We start from the raw sequence: 6000 nt of genomic DNA, 5'->3' as shown, positions 1-6000 counted from the left end.
AAATATAAGATAAAGAAAAAAAGAAGAAAAAAGAAGAAAAATAAATGTCATTCGCAGACATATGCTAACTCCAGGGTGTCTTGCTGAAATCAGGACTTTGTCTGGTGCTGCTCTTCCCAGTTGAAGGGTGCTACCTGGGTGCCAGGAGCCCTTGTAGAAGCTAAGGAGACTGCTCGTGGCTGCTCAGCTGGCTGCAAGAGGAGTTAATTTGCCTTGTATGAAGAGTGATCAAGAGCTAAGATTCAAGCCCGGTAGTGATAGAGGGTTACTTACTAAGGTAAGGATCATGAAGGATGAATTGGAAATTCTTAGTGGTGGAGAGAGAGTAAAATCACGAGGGTCTGGGAGACCAAAAGAGAAGCTGTGGGGAAACCTAGGAAATTAGTAGGGAAAACTGGATTGGGAATGAAGGATATTTGCATGAAAAATTTGGGAAGATTGTGACAACGGATAGGGTAGGAGGGAATATTTGGGCTTTGGACAAGAAGGCTGAAGTGGAAAGGCTGGGACTGGGAGAAAAAATTAGAAGGTATAGAGATGAGACAGACAGGAGCAGGGCAGGTAGGTCAGGACAAGAGCGTACGGTCTTCTTCCATGCATACCCCCTATCTGCAGCCTGGAATGAAGTGCCAGTTTCTTCACTGGCAGCAAACATCTGTGAAATTTGCTGCCAGATTATGTGCCCATTCTTCTTTAGTTTAATCAACCTTCAAAAAGGAGGTATGAAATAAGAGTTTGAAACAGCTGCGTGTTGAGTCTGCTGCGCGCACTGAGGCAGGGTGGGAGAGGGCAGGGAAGAAATGTGTGGTTGTAAAATTAAGATTATACCTGAGTGAACTCGCATAAGTGGGCTGGATTGATGTTGCCCGAGCAGCTTTCATTCTGGCATTTTGAACCTTTTCAATGCTGACTCTGCAACTTTAGTGTAGTTTTAATGCACTTTAACTGTATGTGAACAGAAAACAGTAGAGATGTGGCACAGTAGGCCATATGGCTGGTCAGAATTAATTATCTACAGATCTAGCTTGTGATTGGGGAGGCTCTGCAGTACACCTTTTCCTTTCAAGTCATTTCATTTATTCATTTAATTTAACAATAGGAAACTGAAAACATTGCAATGTGGAGTGAGGAAAGACAGCTTTTTAATACTGTTTGATTGTTCGCCAAAGTTTTTTGCAAGTGTTCCTGTTAGGACGTATTACTACATACTATATACGGCACATTTAGATTCTTAGAACATGTTTAAACTTGTCACTTATAAATTTCTTGTATGTTTAGAATTGCCTGGGAAAGCAAATCTGCACAACCAGCCCTTGCCCTTCTTCCTTAGCAAGATCGAGGCACCTTTTGTCAGGTTGGTGGGATCTTGAAGGCAAGGTCAGAACTGCACAGCAGACTGCAAACGGGTGTGTTTACAGGGGAACAGGAGAAATTCGGAGAGGAAAGCTGAATGATTTATGTGAGATGAAAAGATAGAAAAGTGATAGTAAAAGATCAAAGTATGTTGATTCAGTTGTATAATTTGGCCTCGAGACTATTAAACACAGGTTACAGTTCACCAGGGGAATTTTTTCTGCTAGCCTGTTCTCCTCCCAGGCAGAGAGGAGGGAAGGGGGATGGTGAAAGGAAGCAATTCTCAGATCTACCCTGTTGTTTTCATTTCTACCAAGCTGAAGCAGAGCTCGAGTGTGGAGTGTTTGGAGCATAGCTGTGTGACATGTTCGTTTCCCTGCCTTTTTTAAAATTCTTCTTTTTACTGCTTCTTTGGAAGGGGTTGTGGTAACTCTATTAAATATGAATGTTTATCATACAATGGATTTTGGATGTTTTCATCAAACATAAGGCAAGTTCTTCAAGATGCTTTTCTTTGTGAAAAAATTATAAAAAGTGTAAATGGGAATACTTGTATGATCCTTTATGTTTTAGTGCTAGAAGTACATGAACAGTGAAACTGCATAAGTTCAGAAATTCCAATAGGAATGCACTTCATTGTTTCTTCCTCAACAAGTTCCTACATGCACCTATTACCATGGAATGGAGATTTCCTCCTTGTATCCTTGCCCAGGACTGGGAAAAAAAAAAAAAAAAAAAAGCAAGCAAGCAATAAAACTCCCTACACTGAAAGTTCAAGATGAAAGGAAATAAATTGTCCATAGGGAGACTGGTGCATACTTTCTTGAATTTCTGTTCCCACTGAAGTCTCTGGGAACTTTTTGATGATTTAAAGCATGGCCAGGATTTCTTCACTGATGATGAAAACCTGGCCTTCTGATTCTTTGGAAAGTTAGTTTTATTCTCTGCTTTCTCTCATCAAGGGGTTTCTAGAACAACCTTTTGCTGCAACACCATCCAACACTCACTTATGATGTGGACCCATAGGGCCTGATGGTGTATTGTCCTGTTGCTATTTTCAGCAGCTGCAAATGCGTAAGGAGTATTGCCTTAAGAGAGTGAAGGTGTGCTACAGGCATTGACCCTGTATGAACTGTTTACAAGCACAAAGCAATGGGGAATTCAGCAGTGTCGTTCTCATAAGGAGCTCTTCTTCCCTTGCCAAGATATTGCCTGTTCTCTTGGAGCATCACTACATTGCAGTTTCACCCTATGTCATTGTTCAAACAACATGCGTAAATAATAGATGTTTTTGTTCATTGGCCTAAATCTGAAAAGCTAGAGGAGAGCGTGAGGAGAGAAGAGTCTGAGTCAAGCAGAAGAGAAACTATTCAAATTTTAAGCTAAATTCAAAACCTTTTATTAAATTTGTGGGATCTTCAACACCTTTTCCCTTGTCAGCTGGATTGTTTTAAAGAAAAAAATGTTATTTTGAAATGAAAAGTGAAAATTTTATTTAGGAAAATATTGAAATAAACATTTCACCTCTTCCAACCAAACCTTTCAATTTTAAAAATGTCAAAATGGAAATGTCAATATTGATATCGGGGGTCGCCCTGACCCATGTATAGGACCTTGCACGTTGCCTTGTTGAACCTCTTGAGGTATCTTTCTTCCTGCAATAATGGAAAGCCCCTCAAGTATCTTACCATACCTGCTACTGTTTGCTCTATTGATTAGACATGCTAATATGATTTCCTGTAAAAGGAGATGAATATATTAGTTCTGCAGTGAAATCAGGAAAAAAAAAAAAAAAAAGAAGCAAAAGCGCCTGACCAGTGCTTTTAAAGACAGTAATTTCAATGGAAAATGTTAAATTGGTCCCACAGTATGAGTGTTAGATGTAAAATCTTGCTCTAGCACAGGCTCCTGACTTTCTCTTTGGTTTTCTGGCTGGCGACGGATGTTGTTTCTGCCACCTGTTTGAAGACAATTGTGCAACTGGGACCATGGAATGATGTCCAGTTGCTTTTTTTAGAATATGAATAGGGCTTTTGAATTTGGCTGTGCTGAGCAGTTTGGGGCTGAATCACTCTGTAGACTTGCCAGAGAAAGTGTTTAGCCTATGGACATCAGCCAAAGCCCACTGAATCTCACAGCAAGGCTCTTTTTAGCTTCGGTGGGCTCTGGCTCAAGCTTTACATGAATGACAATTTCTTCTTTGGAATTATCAAAAATTCCTCATTTTTAGTTTCTGATTTTCTTTTCCCAAAGAGTTTCACCTATATTTTTCAGTTCAAACCACTGTCACCTGGCTCTGCTCTTCCCTCCTCCAAATGGGATGTTAGGGCTGATGGTAACGTGGATGCTCCGTCATGAAAAAGTCAGGGGCAAGGAGCCATCTCAGAGCTCAGCTGCCTGAACTGCTCTGTACCCACTGTCCACTTTTACTTGCTTTTCATTTCTGAATGTGTGCTATTTTGAAATGCCTCAAATACTGTTGGACTCCAAGCTATTTTGGACATGAGCATGTCATTTCCCTTCCCTCTGCTGCAATCACAGTTGGATCCTGCAGGCATTTCCCATAACAGACCTCAGTTATCAACGGCAGGAGTTTTAGTGTATTTCCCTTCGCAAAGACTTTTGTTGCCAGATGGGAGTTGTTAGTTGTTTATATCAGGCTATGAGTAATGCCCTTTTGCTAGCACTGTACACAATGTTTTTTTTGACATTTATTCCTTCTGTTGTTATACAATGTTAGCTTTGCAAGTTATAAAGAACAACCTTTTTCCCTCAGGTGTCCTTTTGTGTGCTTTTTGCTCATTTTTTGAGATTCTTTTTTTTCCAATTTTAAAGGTAAAAAGAATATATAAAAATAGCAGAATGAACAACAAGCTTAGAGACCTTTCCCAGTCTTCTACTCACTGCTGTGAATAGATGCTAAACATAGACTTGTGGGTCCACTTTCAGGTTTCTTAAATTCCGTTTCTTCTTGAGTCTTGTTTATGTCTGTTACGGGGCCCTGCTTTCATGCTGTTTTCCTTGGCTTTGTGGGCCGCAGCCTAAATTTTACCAGCTCCCAGCACTTCCATTAAATGGTGGAATAAGCCCTTTCTCTGCAGAACTCAATCCATCAGAATTCATACAATAAGACCTTATCCTGTGGGCCATTGAGCATGTTTTGTGAGAAGAGCTCTCAACCCATTCATATTCCGAGAACTGACTCTCAGTATTTGGTCCATCAGCCTGAAGTCGTATCTTGATAATGAAAGCTGTCCATGATAACTTTATTATCTCTCTCATGCTCTTTCATTTCAGTTAGATGAATTTTTTAATCCTTCCATCTGCTTGCTTCCCAACTTTTTACTGCCTTTTTATTCCAACAAAGTTGGCTTTAGCATGACTGTATAGACTGTCTGTAAGGCACTATACATTGCTGTAATGGTGTCAAAACCGTGTAGACACCTTCAGAGCCAAATTATCATACTTGTGCTACAGTTCTGCATAGAAGACAGAGAGCTATGCCAATCCCGAGCCCTCCAGAAGGCCTTGGACAACCCATGCCTACCACACTATTTCCCTGTGTTGCTTCTTGCACATGTATAAAAATCTGCTCCAAGAGCCCACTGTCAGGAAATGTCCCAATTTCACATGGTTCCCAGGGACCTATGGATCAGGCTCCCTGCAGACCTGCTAAGAAGATGTGTTTCTTTGACCTTCCACATTGGCTAACACAGTTTCACCTTTTGTAAGTTTATGAACCTGTACACCTTTCCCACCAGAAGTATGTGCCCCACTGTAGCGAACAATAACCTCTGTGGCTTGCTCTTGCTCACTTACCTTTCACAGACCTCTTAGAAAAAGCCTTTGACAACCATAAAAGCTCTTAACCCTAAATATATGGGTAACATCTGCACTGTGCACTCTACGATGACAGTTATTTCAGGAGAAACTTGGCAGAACTTCTGATCGGATCCTAATTATATGGTTGCCCTTTTGCTTTTAGCCACTACTTTGGAGTCTCCCCCTACTTAGGACTGTGGAAGGGTTTGTGAGAACATACAAAGATTACTGTTGTTAAGGATCTGACTTCTCTCTAGCACTAACTCAGCCATGGAGAAAAATAAAGGAAAAATATGCCTTCAGGTATGCTTTCCTTGATGCATATAAATTCAGGTCCCAGGAAAATATTTATCTGTAAATAAGCAGCTTGGTTTAGTCTTGTTTCTCAAGGTTATCTGGTTGCAGGGTATAGCTTGCACTTGGTAATAAGTGAAAAACAAGTTTGATCACTGGAATTCTGTTATTTTCATCTGTAATATTATGCAAGATCAAGGTAACAAATTTTGTTGCCAGCTGGAGCTGCAGGGTAACAGGCTGCTGCTGGTTTTCCCTGTAGACAACAGTAAAGAACACGTTTTATGTCAAAGTAATTGCACTAACAGGTGCCGTTGAGCAACTGTGTTTTGGTTGCGACACTGTTGTGGCTCAGTGCTTACCGCAAATGTTTATATATATAAAAAATTTGGTTCTGCTTTTAAATTCCTACTCAACTGACAAGAAAGAATAGGGTAAACAAGGGTGAAGCAATAACTACAGTTTAAAAGCTAGAAAGCCTCCTTCCCACTTCTGGTGGGTGAATACCACTGTCCTATCACACGTCCTTCC

This window comes from Grus americana, chromosome 1 (assembly GCF_028858705.1).
Source record: "Grus americana isolate bGruAme1 chromosome 1, bGruAme1.mat, whole genome shotgun sequence".
Taxonomy (NCBI): Eukaryota; Metazoa; Chordata; class Aves; order Gruiformes; family Gruidae; genus Grus; species Grus americana.
Note: the sequence above shows the minus strand (reverse complement) of the source record.